This window comes from Paramisgurnus dabryanus, chromosome 7 (genome assembly GCF_030506205.2).
Source record: "Paramisgurnus dabryanus chromosome 7, PD_genome_1.1, whole genome shotgun sequence".
Taxonomy (NCBI): domain Eukaryota; kingdom Metazoa; phylum Chordata; class Actinopteri; order Cypriniformes; family Cobitidae; genus Paramisgurnus; species Paramisgurnus dabryanus.
This window is the reverse complement of record NC_133343.1, coordinates 27,944,551-27,958,405: the sequence shown is the minus strand read 5'-3', so window position 1 is coordinate 27,958,405 and position 13,855 is coordinate 27,944,551. Positions and strand designations below refer to the sequence as shown.

General features: G+C 36.8%; 1 long non-coding RNA gene across 1 annotated transcript in view; it reads right to left on the bottom strand.

The window, feature by feature from the left end:
• Positions 1 to 6,100: 6,100 nt before the first annotated feature.
• The window catches only part of LOC135757882 (uncharacterized), a 16,066-nt gene continuing 8,311 nt past the window's right edge, over positions 6,101 to 13,855 (bottom strand). Inside the window, exon 3 of the long non-coding RNA XR_010536364.2 lies at positions 6,101 to 6,477. This is a non-coding gene — a long non-coding RNA (uncharacterized lncRNA). The remainder of the gene's footprint in view (positions 6,478 to 13,855) is intronic.

Here is a 13,855-nt window from a genome sequence, read left to right as displayed (position 1 = left end):
TTTTTTGTTTATGTTCTAACCTCAAAATAATCAACAAATGCTCTGGCTTATGTGGCGTTTTATTATATTATATTTATTATCTTATTTTTAATAGGCAATGTATGTTAAGTCTAGCAAATACAGTTATTTGTAACTGCTTAAAGTGTGACACGCACACACAAGTTTGATCCGAAAAAGTACATTAACTTATTATCAGCCTCACCATCAACCCCCACTGCTTAAGGTTTTATTTAGTTCAACATTGCAGCTTATTTACAACAAAAAAATTATTAAATATATACAGTGGTTTGATAAAATGTGTTGGCCCCCTTCCTGCTTTTTTATTATTTTGCATGTTAGTCACACTTTAATGTTTCAGATCACCAAACTAATTTAAATATTAAAAGATAACACAAGTAAGCACCACATGCAGTTTTTAAAGCAACACTATGTAGTTTTTTTTACCTTTAAAGAATGTCTCTAAAATTATTTCAGTGATAGAACAACTTTTAACTGGACAAATTGTACTGTTGCTGCAACCTGAGCAGCCTCCTAGCTGCTACAAGCACACTCTGAAAGTGGCGGTGGAGGGTAGGAAACACAGCCCCGCCCCTCCCCCTGCCTGCAGAAGAGTGTCTGATACCAGGCACTGTTGCGCTTTTCAACCACATGGGGGAACTGTAAGTCATTTTTACATGGAAACTACATAGTGTTGCTTTAAATGAAGGCTTTTATTATGAAGGAGAAACAAAATCCAAACACACATGGCTCTGTGTGAAAAAGTGCTTGCCCCCCTACTAGAGGTCCCAGAGAAAATTAAACGCAAGTCCCACACAAACCAGTGGCAATTATTTTTACCCGGATGTAAACGGCATTGACGTGTGTTCAGTCTGCAGCCCTGCATGCGCCAGTCAGAAAGAAACCCCTGTGGCCTCGCAACCAATTTGGCCTGAGTTCCAAGACGAAACCGTTGCTGAGCAAAAATAACATAAAGGCTATTCTCAGTTTTGCCAGAAAACATCTTATTGATCCCCAAGACTTTTGGGGAAATACTCTGTGGATGACAAGACAAAAGTGTGTGTATCTCATTACGTCTGACGTAAAAGTAACACAGCATTTCAGAAAAGAACATCATACCAACAGTAAAATATGGTGGGGGTATAGTGTGATGGTCTGGGGCTGTTTTGCTGACTCAGGACCTGAAGACTTGCTGTGATAAATGGAAACATGAATTCTGCTGTCTACCAAAAAATCGTAAAAGAGAATGTCCGGCCATCTGTTGTGAACACAAGCTAAAGTGAACTTGGGTTCTTCAGCAGGACAATGATCCAAAACACACCAGCAAGTCCACCTCTGAATGGCTGAAGAAAACAAAATGAAGACTTTGGAGTGGCCTAGTCAAAGTCCTGACCTCATTGCTATTGAGATGCTGTGGCGTGACCTTAAAAAAGGTGATTCAGGCCTTAAGGAAGGCGATTAAGGAAGGGGGCCAACACTTTTTCACACCACTGTATTTCTATTTAGGGACATTAAATTTAGTGAGATACATTCCTAAAGCTGTTCTATAAACTAAATAAATCTCAAATTATCACATTTATAGTACAACTACTGTAAATGGCATTGATGTGGAAGAACAATGTTTAGGAAGCACTTCCATTTTATGAGTACCCATCCCCTATGAACAATGCTTGCTTGTTTCCAGGAAATTAAAATGAAGTGTCTTTTTGTGTACCTCCTTGGCCAACAAAACTAGTATTTTACACACCCTTAAATTTCAAAATAATAGTACATACAGACACATACTACGGTATCCAAGATAATTACCACAAACAATTATGAAGCCACTCTTTATACATGCACATACCTGTATAAGAAAACAATGATCAACAACAGTGCTGATCTTCTTGTCAGATCAACACAGCCAATCCATTGAATTCAATATGAATCCAGTGGAACAGCAGTACAAACAGTTGCAGAAAACACACACATAACAAACTTTCACTAGCATCCCAAAAGCATATGCACACACCTGACACACCCGCACAGTTGTCCCAGAGTGCCTCCATTCCTCCCAGTCAAATGAAGCAGCTTTGTGGCCATGACAAAGTCTTATCAGTATTACTAGAACAGAACAGACTGGTAAATTCTGTAATATGGACCTATGCATCTTAAAAATGCTAAAGGTGCTACATAAGGTTCTTCACAACAAATAATTTTTGCGTCATTTTAACCCAGCAGTGTGTTCTGTCCAATAGTGTCCCAGCCCTGGGTTAAAAACAACTCAGCATTTTTAGCAACTTTTTTAAAGTTAAACTTTGTGAGATTTTTTAATTTTCAAAACTTTAAACAGAAATTATGGCTTTTAATATTAAGATAAGTGCTGTCAATACAGTATACTTTTGTGTAGACATCCCATTTGAGTTTTTATTTAGACATAAATTTGTCTTTAGATCTTTCTCAAAGTTTTCCCATGATTGGCCCAACACAATAAAATTCATAATTGTGATAGACGTGGTTAAAAAGTGCATTGATGTAAGTATAGTTTTAATTTTTTTGTAATGATAAAGGGCTACTTTATATTTTAGCATTTCTTGGGATGAATTGCTTTGTTGTTGTTTTTGTACCGTATCTGTTGTCTTTTTAAGTGTTTTCATAGGTAGCAGTACCATTACTTACCATTGGGTGGAAACAGACATCACATCTCTCAGAGATATAATGAGGTTCCAAACATCCCATTGAAAAAAACCCTAGAAAATGTTATGTCATCTTTCATTTGCTCAATATGTAATTTAGCAATTTTATAGGAATGTTTCAGTAAGCCTATATTTGTAACATTTTACTATCTTGGTAACACTTTATAATGTTGAATTTAACATAATGCATTATCTTAATACTTTTACAACATTTATTAATCCTAATTCGTGTTATTTTCAGTATTTACCAATAGATTATTTCTTATTTTTCCAGATGTTATACATATTCATCATTTATGTTGGCTATTTGATTCATCCTCTATTAATACATTTCTATTTAGCCTTTTCATCATCTCTCTTTTCTCCCATTTATCTTCTCAATAAATATTTTTATTTGTCCTCATCTTTTATCCACCTGCATTTTAGTGACTTGCCCTCTAACTTTCTATTTTTCCCTGATCTGGCTATCATTCCCTGTTTTAATTGTATTCTAAATGCAATGCTAAGCCTACACACCCTTGACATTTAAAGCACACACACTTTGTGTTGCATATCAAATTAATCTGTGTTTGTGTATGTGTGGGTGACCATGTAGGGAAAGAATTTAGGGATTTTCTATTTCTTTGTGTTTTAGTAAAAATGTATGCATCAGTCAATTATTTTTTTTAAAGGCAAGCGCCTTATTATCATTCTTTATTGGTCCAGGACCCAAAAAAGGTTTTGTGTTTACCTGGGACCCACAATTACAAAACTTTATGTTGTATTTACTATATACATTACATTTTAAGCTTTTTATAATGCAATTAAAGAGCTCAGATTCAAAACCTTCACAGGAACAGATGTAAAGACTGATGCGCATACACATTCATACTAAATCCCCTATATGGACATGTGCTAAGTTGAATGCTAACACACACACATTGTTTATCCATTTATTTGTTTCCCAGTTTGACACCTAACAACTGTGTGGTAACAAGCCAAATCTATTCAATTATAGTAACAAATCCCTGCACTGCTCCATTTTTCTCCTTTCCATCGTTTCATTCTTTTTATCTTGCCACTAACAAGCGTACATTTAGCCCATACCCAAGAACATTTCTGCGGTTTCATTGTGGTGGTGGTGGCTGTTAAATTTTGCAAACTTCTTGTGTTGGTTTGTACTTTTTTTGGTACTTGTTGCTTGTTCAAACTCAGATGACCCCATCTATAGCTGGTAATAGCACTTTGCATGGTTTTATCTATTTGTGTGTATACTGCAAGGTTGAAGTAACAGAATAACAAAATGCATTTAAAACATGATGGTTATTTTGAATCCTACTTAATAAAAGATAAAGATTTGATTTTGGAATGGGCACATGTGTATGCTGCAAATTGCTTGTGAACGTTCATTTCAGCATTAAAAGAAATTCAAGAGGAATCTGAAGGTCAAGTTAATCAGGTTAATGTTAGCTTAGGTTATATTGTCATTTTGTCCTGGCTTGGCCTGCATGCCTGTTAGTACAGATTGTATGTTAACCCCATGTTGTCTCTCTCCACCCCAGTATGCATTAACTGCATTCAGTCAATAGACCCACATTTGAGAGTATACAGTACTTTAAATGCCACGGCCATACAGACACAGTTTCACAAGCTCTTTTTAAATAATACATATATTAGTAAAGGCCTCATTCAGTTATGTTACTCAGCCCAATATGACTTTATACCTTAAAGAGAACCCATTTCATTGCTAAAAAATATAATATATGGTTAAAAAAAACACATTATTTTCCACATACCGTACATTTTTGTAACGAAAGATTTATAATGTCGGTCTTGTCTACATCACCAATCCCTGGAAGTAAACTGTTGCCTACAATCCGTGTGTTTGTTGTAGTCCAAGAAAAGAGATATAGGTGGGAGACGATATCACGTCATCGTTTACTTTGGGGTTTGTACATTTTGCATATCATTAACATGTACTAATACACACTTACACAACAAAGGAAATGTAAAAACGTGAATCAGATAATTGGTGTTCTTTAAATATTTTGCACAGTCTGTAGATTTCATTTCACTGCAATAAGTATACTTATATAACTGTGCCTGTGACAAATAAAATCTTTAATGTTGACAGAATTTGTATTTTTTTGGGGTGAACTACAAGCTTTTGTTGGCTGTTCTAGTATTGTGCACACATAATGTCACATTATCTCCATTTTAGAAGCTGATTCAGGAAAGGAACTGTTCTTGCGTATTAACCAAATTGCAACTCATTCCTAATAGAAAGCAGTTTTTAATATGTATAAAGTCTTTACTTAAACAAGTGGTGCGTGTGGACACAGATATACTAGATAGATATAGTTTATGATATTTCCGGTATATATTTGTTGTTGAGACTGATAAAAGATGAGTGAGATTAAGTGCAAGTGAGTTGTGGAAGGCTTTTACTTTTGAATGATCTGTTTATGAGTTCAGCAACTGAATCATAAATCCTAACCATCCTTTGGGTCTTATTGGCTCTACCCGTCTCTCTCACTTTATTTTTCTTCCTCTCTTGTAGACTATTAGTTTTCTTTTTAGACTCAATTTATGTCTCAGACTAAAAAAAGAATGCTTTCTTAGTGATAGTTCACACTGTATCAGGTAAAATGGCATGCAAACTGAATAGTGTATATACAGTACACTTTTATAATAATTGTTTATTTATAATTGTTTTAATAATTACTAAATAATTAGATGTTTCTGTAGCTCAGTGGTAGCACATTGTGTAGAAGGTTGTGGGTATACCATTCATGAGGAGCTCAAATGCAAAAGCCACTAAGCGCCACCTCTGTCAAAAATGAGATAATGATATTGACCGAATGTTCTATTTATTATATTTTCATTAAATACCTTCACTTTAAATCTGCTTAATCCCTGCCTCAGGCCATTCAGAAATACCACTTTGTTGGCAGAATCCGCTAAATGCCTTGCAAAACGACCGTGAATCACAAACACAACCCAAATGTGACAGTCACATGGATCACAGTGCCCCCTATGTGTGGTTTCGTTTATTAATTTTTTAATTTTGACTTTCATCAATTGCAGTGTTTCAGTTGCATCTTTAGCGATTTTGCAATTCACTGATTTTGCAATAACACTAAAGTGTAAATGTGTCTGTGTGTGTTTTTGTCTGGCCCATAGTCTGCTGGTTCAGCAAAGCTATGAATGATTAAGTATATGCTATTAAAGTTAGCCTTGATTAACCCTGAGTCTATGATATTACTGTAAGGAGAGTGTCTGTAACCACTCATGTCTAAAATCTGCATATTCTGAAACACATTACATCTTAAAACTCTGACTTTTAATTAATTATTAGGATTTATTTAACAAAGTTTATTGTATACATCTCAATAAAGAAACATGTCACATTTGTTTACAGAGTAGGAGTAAACAATAATGAAACTACAAATACTGACGCTACATTATCCCAAATAGCCGTAAAGCATGGATAAACATTGCTCATCACATAAATGTTATGATGGCTGTCAAATTAGTGTACAGTATATAAGTAAGTAAAACTGATATATCTTTAGTCAATGTTTGAGTCCAACAGACAGATAACATTAATAATATTGGATCCGCATAACTAAATCCACATTCCTTTATTTATACAGGCTGTGCGTATGGCAATGGGAATATGTGTATTATTGTAAATGTAAACACTGTGTACATGTGTGTTTGTCTGTGTTTTTGTGTATGTGTGTGTGTAATTGCCGTGACGGGACAAGATGTTGGAAGTTCGTTAGTGCGTGGCAGCGGAGCGCTTGAACGCACCACAGCAGGTCTGCAGAGAGGGATCACACAGAGACAAAGAAAGGAATAAAAAAGAGAGAAGCATCAAACAACAGAAAAAATATCAGAGAGAATGTCTGTGTTTTTACAATGAAATATGTTGCTGTTACTGTTTGCATCAGTGTGTTTCCTAAACCAATAGTGTCACAATAATGCCTTAAATTTACTTAAGGGGAGAACGTGCAGCAAAGTAATCTGATCACAAAAAGACTACATCTTTCTAGCTCACAAACAAAGACACGCGGAGTTGGGTAACGGACCCCCCCCCCCCCTTCAACATTTTAGGTGTCTGACTTATCTGACAAACCCAGTTTAGATGATAGAGTGCTGCGTTAAAAAAGGTGTGCAGAGCAAGTGGCCTGGAGGAGTGCGTCGCAAACCACTAGGTTCCATGATACCATTTATTTGCATTACATGTAGAAAATTGTGACCCCGTCCAGCTAAAGTGATTAGATAATTTAAAGGACATTCTGTAAAAAAATATAACCTTAATATATTTAATATTGACAGACTGTAAAATCATTGATTACGATCATGAGACTTTAGCCTGGATTTAACATACATTGTCAAAAATAAAGGTACAAAGCTGTCACTGGGGCAGTACCCTTTAAAAAAGGTACTATGTACCATTTAGGTACAAATATATATCTTTGAACTCCCAATATGTACCTTTGAAGTACTTATATGCCCTTTTTGGGTACAAAGGTGTACCTTTTTGAAAGGGTACTGTCCCAGTGACAACTTTTGTACCATTATTTTGTGTAGAAGGTTGCGTTTGTACAACAACACAAATGTTTGTTGCATCTGTCTTAACCAAAGACTGGAATATATTAACTATAAGTGATTTCTTAGGGAAAGCGGAATATGCCAAGAAAAGTTGGTTGATCAGCATGGGCTTTCTACTAAAGCTTAAACAAGGAAACCTTGCTGGTTAAGCTAGTTTAGAGGGCCTGGTAGGGACATCAGTATCCCATGCTGGGTAGAAACATCTAAAATGCAACACAGTATGCTGGTCTTTCAAAGAAATAGATCTTTGAAATAGAGAACATACGGTAGGTGTAATTATTATATTTCTGTTTAAAGATTATATTTCTGAAGCAATTTATAAATGTTATAGACAAATGCTAAATGTGATGCTGAATAGATTGATGTGTCCTGATGGTATTCTTAAAGAACAAAGTTAAATATTTTGACGTGTTTCTGTCTTTGTACCCTCTTTATGTCTTATTCTATTGCTTCTCTTTTCTCCCCTCATCTTATTTCCTTCTCTTCTGTCTCTATCTCTTTTTATGTTTTGTTCAATGGTGTTTTTGAGATGGATGACAGAGGGCTAGAAAGATGGGGTGGGGGTTAGAGGTGGAAGAAGAAACGGAGAGAAAGAAAGAGAGAAACAGAGTGACAGTCAGTGACGGTGGGTACAAACCGTGACCTTAAGAGCAGAAGCAGGGGAGCATGACGGAGAGAGAGAGAGAGAGAGAGAGAGAGAGAGAGAGAGAGAGAGAGAGAGAGAGAGAGAGAGAGAGAGAGAGAGAGAGACTTTATATCTCTTTCTCTAAAGCACTTCTCAAAACAAACATTTTCCCTTGTGTTGCCAGAAAAGGCCACTTCCTTCCACAAAATCAGCATCAGAAGAGTTCAAACAGCTGCTGCCAAATTAACTGATTTAGATAAAGGACATGAACCAACACGCACTGACTTTACAATTAAAATAAAAGCATGCATTTTCGTCTTTTTGAGAACAGTGGCTAACATAGATCAGCATTATCCTCAAAAATATGGGCTGCAATTGTTAAATGTTAAATACATTTTCTTGCGCTTCTTACTTTACTTGTTTATAAGTAGTCTGACTACCCCCCAACCAAGTTGGTGCACACCAAACAAGCGAGACCGCCGAAAGGCGGGTCTTGGTCCACTTCCAAACACACTCAGGTGCGGTTTGAAGGAAAGCAACATGGACCAAAGACATCTAAACCAGTGGTTCTCAATTCCAGTCCTCGGGCCCTCTCTCCCCGAACATTTAGATGTCTCCATATATAAAAACACCTGATTCAGTTCATCAATTTGTTAGTGTGTTAATTAAGGAGCCTAATGAGTGAAATCAGGTGTTTCAAATAGACCCTTTTACTGTTTGTACACAATGATGATGTGGCAGCGTATGCGCGCGCATCTTGGCAACGGAAGTATGGCAAGAATCAGCAGTGAAGCAACACAAACAGAGAAAGACTTTTCAACTTTTTCAAACAAAATCCGTGTACTTTAGTGAGTGGATAGAAGACGTTAGCAGATGCCAAAATATAAAGTGGCCAAATACATACATACGTATATTAGTATATTATATTAGTGCAACCAAACGCAACAACCAGACATTTTGATGCTGGGAAACCTTTTTGATAAACTTTCTGAGTTGCTAACACGTTAGAACCACTGGGGAATAACACCACTTCTGTTGCCTAAATGCATGCGCAGGCTATTTGATCACGTGCATGGTAAAAGGGTCTATAAGGAGACATCTACAACATTCTGAGAGGGGGCAAGAACTGGAGTTGAGAACCACTGATCTAAACGAACCAAAAGGAAACAATAACAAGATGCAACCCCAAAAACCATAAACCATTTATTATATATTTGTTTGCACATATAACAGAGGAATTCTTGGCATTGTTTGACTATTTTAAACATTTATAAGCTCTTTGCGAGTTTTCCCCTGGTAAAAATACCCTCATACTGTATTTACAGACTACAATGTGTTTAGCTTAGCACACAGCGTTGTTTTAGAATCTTAGTTGATTGGCAAAATAGATGTAATAAAAGCTATAACCAGTCAGGTTGTGACCTCAAGCCTCTAGGTTTGATTCGTGTTACATGTGTAAACTTTAAGAGAAGTGTAAATACACCTTTAGGGGCTGTTTACACTTGGTATTAAGATGTGTTTTCATCGATCGGATCACAAGTGGACGAGAGAGACACATTACGTTTACACCTGGTATTTAAATCCGTCTCTTTTGTCCACTTTCGACCGTTTCTGTCCTGAATACTGTGAAGGGGTGGTCTGTGAGACAGTGGGCGAGTCTCTCTGCTGTCATTCAAACGCGAGCTGGAGTAATTATTTGTTTATATGGACGCAAACTAATATTATGTCGGAGTCCACTGCTTGTTTAGCAAGTAAACATGCTGCACAGAGTTTTGTGCGTGTGTATGTTAGAGCTTTCTCTGAATTTTCAGCGCAATTGATGAAATAGGATCGTGCAACTTTTACACGCTTTCAAAACAAAACTACGGAGATCAGCCGCTTTAGATGTATCAATGAAAGGCTTAAAATAGCGCTCTTCACGTGTGTTCACGTCAGAAGTAAAAAAAAAGACGTAAAACTTGTGTTTAATACCTCAGATTAGATAAATGGGCGGAGAGAAGGCGGTCGCGTGTGGCTGTTCGAACACTTTCAACCACATATGCGTTCAGCAACTCCAAAGCGATCCGATCGAAAGTGGTTTCGACTACCTCTGGATGTGGTTGAAAGTGGTCGAAAGTGGATGAACTCAAAACGTTTTGAACACTGTTTACACCTGGCTTTAACGTCGTCCACTTGTGATCCGATCGATGAAAACGCATGTTAATGCCAAGTGTAAACAGCCTCTTAGAGGCAGATCACACAGTATGCGTTTATGGCAGTAGGGGTGCCTTTATTGAATGGTTTTTAAGGACAGCAAGTGTTATGCGTGTTGTTAAAATGCGAACACCTCTCGTTTTTGCCGTTTGGGCAAAAAAAAGTCAACTCTCGAGTGAAAATACAGCCGATGTTATTTGCATTTTTCCATTGTCCAATCGAATAAGGGGAGAGGCAGGCCTTTCGTTGTGGAGTCTGCACTTACTAACTGTCTCCTGCATGTTTGAGCACCCTCTTTTAAAAGTTTCTGCTATGACCGTTAATAGAAAACCAAAGTTTCAAGAGTGCTTCAATATTTGATTGACAGGACAGCTGCCTCGGTGGTTGCCTGACAATATAAAAAAACGCAGGGCACTGCTCATTTCTGAAGTCAATCAAATAAGTGCTGTCCGCCTCGCGTTTTCAAGTGTTTAAAACGTGTTTGGTGTGATCGGCCACTTAGTATGTCAGCATTTTTGAAACAGAATGCAGTTTTAAATTTTCCTGTATTTCCAAACAGGAAAATTTTAAGAGATTTTGCCACATAAAATTCACTTAATGTGTGAATTGTATTGCATTGTTGTATTTCAGCTAAGCCTTGGCCACACACGTGAAGATTTTAAGCCAGATTTGCGATTAAAAGGGGGCGTGTTTTACTGCAAAAACTCCAGTGTTTGGTGCGATTATTTTACTGCTCACGATCGAGTTGAAGCCTTGCCGATTCCAAAACGTAAATATCAAACTTGATCGGGCTGCCTTTCGACATGACAGCTGCGATAACCAATGAGAGCGTACAAGCTTGAAATGGATGTTGCGTACTCTTATAGCTAAAACAAGACAAAAACATGATATGAAAGAGTATTGAGAAAGAATATCGATTTGTACAACAACTGCAACAGTACAATTGTTTTTTTTAATGTAAGAAGAATGCAAGAACTACCACAACATTTGTTTTTCTCAAGTCACGTTTGATCTCACGTTTCTGTGAGATCTCGCGTCACTTTGAAATCATTACTACAGTACAGTCATGTGAGGTTTCGTGGTCTGTCAAATCATCCAGAGGGTGCGTATGCGTTTGACACTGTCCCTATGTCTGTGGTCTCCCATGGATTTAAAAATCGTTTAAGATGTAAAAATCGTCCAGTGTCCAGGCCTAAAGGGGGTCGCACACCGGACGAGAAGCGCAGCGCTGCGTCTAGCACAACTAGGAGGAATCATACATCGGAAGTTCACATTTAATAGCGTGAGCTTAGTCAGACAGCATCTACTTCAAAATGCAAAACGTTAGTTGCCCATGTTAAACGCTGACGATCTGGGACAAATATGATGTTTTTTAATGATAAACTGTGAGTGGCGCGACAGGGATTTGAGCAGTGGCCAGAATCACAGCGGACAGACGCTGCCAGTGTGCTTACATTCATAGAAAATAATGTATCGTTTTTAGATTCATGGCGCGACGTGGCCCTTGTCGTCCAGTGTGCGACCTACTTAAGGACAACTTGTGCTATACATTTTCACAGAACTAACTTTTTCAAAAGCTTTTGCAATTTTTGCAATAATGACAAGCTCATTAGTTGATTTATATAAAGTCAGCTCCTGGCAATTTAGTTCCCTATCATAACCACAGATGTAGTTAATCACATATGGACATTCACAATTTTTTGCATGAACTGTATAAATATTTTTTTGGAAAGTGCTGTCCAATTCTTTAACAACAACTTTCCTTATGCAAAAGATTTTGACTGGAAAATGTGCTTGTGCTGTGAATTTCTGTGAAATAAATGCCACTTTGTTTGATATTTTGTAATCTAATTGAATAGCATTCATAAATATTTAAATATAGAATTAGTGTCCAAATATATTTTATTCATTTTGGGGCAACATTATGTATATAATACTTAAGTTTGAAGTGTTATATTGAATAAATATCAAATTAATTAAATTTCAATTGGAAAACACTTACATCTACTCTATGAGAAACTGAATCTGTTAAATCACACCCTGGGGATTTATTTTTAAAAACCTGACTCATGTTGACTTCACTGTGTTTATGATTGGTTCATTCCTGTCTTCATTCATTATTTTTAATGTCTGTATAGTGCAACAACTTATACTTTATGCCCTCACAAAATAACAAGTTTTCAGCATAGAGAACTGTCATGCACACAGACGCACGCATACAATCTTCTGTGATATTTCGTCCTGTCATTGTGGACAAGGGCAGGACCACGTGTTGAAATGTCCGTTGTATTATTTTCAAGCGGTGATTTCTGTCAATACCATCAGACGGCGTAAGATATCCTGTCAACAGCATCACATTCTCATATGCACACAAACACGCATACGGTATGACAGTTCCTGCGGTTAAATAGACGGATCCTGCATACATTCGCATTCAAAAGGGTGATGCTCATGACACAAAAATCTCCTTTCTTTCTCTCTCACCGTCTATCTCTTTTTATTCCTTTCACCCTGATCCTTCTTTCAGTCAGCAGAGACCATCTATGCAGCAGAGCGTTTCGGCTCTCTATCAGTTATCTCTACACGCGTTTCTACGCTTCCAACCGGCACTGCAGTTTTCCATTAGGGGGAAGAATGTACAAAATTAGTGGACAACTAGGAAAGTTTGTCTAGACAAACTTTGAAGTTGGCTTTACAATGCATTTGAAGGTTAAATAGGTCTTATGTAATTTCTTTACAGATTTATACAAATTTGTAGACCTTGGTGACTGATTTTAAATACTCTATCAAGTGCAACTCACAATGCACCATCCAGTGGTGAAAGACTCAGGGATTAAAAACCTTAAAATCTTAAAGGGGAATATGCAGCTGAAAATCTAAATTACCCCATGATTTACTTACCCTCAAGCAATCCGAGAAACACATGTCCAGCACATTTTGAGTTATTTTGTCATTGCTCTTCCAATCTTTATAATGGTAGCAAACATGGATCAGGGAACAACTTCTCACTTAAAACCCCAAAAGAGTGCGTTCACCCTTTACAGAGGTAATCCACACGGCTCCAGTGGGTTTATAAAGGTCTTTAGTGTATTATCAATGTGATTTTGTAAGAAAAATATCCAGATTTCAAACTTTATAAACTGTAATAACTAGCTTCCGGTAACAGCGCCATCTTGGAGTCAAAGTTGTTCCATGATCACTGTTTTCCCAATTATAAGCTTTTACTAAAATAATTTCAAATGTGCACTCAAAAAACTTTTTTGCCCATTTAACTTAATCCTTTCAAGTTGAGATTTCAAAAAAAATCTTTTTAACAATGTGAACGTTAATTCAACAAAATAGTGTGTCTTGTCAGCTTAACATAAAAATTCTTTGTTTAGCCAACATAACATTGTTGATTATGAACAAACAAACGGACGAACGGACAAACGGTTTGAAAGAGCACAGATAATTGATTTTATTAAATAATCTTTACCTTACTTTTTATCTAGTCTGAGAAGATATCAGAAGATTGATTTGAAAGACACAAAGACATTATGAAAGATTTAGCCCCATTAGTGGTTTCCAGTTGCTAGATGTTGATACAATGAGTCCAATTCCTCCATTTTCAACAGTAAGGTTAGGTATATTTAGATGGAAATAAGACAAAGGATTAAATGGACAGGTGCTAGGGAATAAAACAGGGCAGTTATATATAGTAAGATGAATAAAACTGCAATTATCTGAGGTTAGTCTGCGTTTGGTTTTGTTGATGTTACTGTGGTGT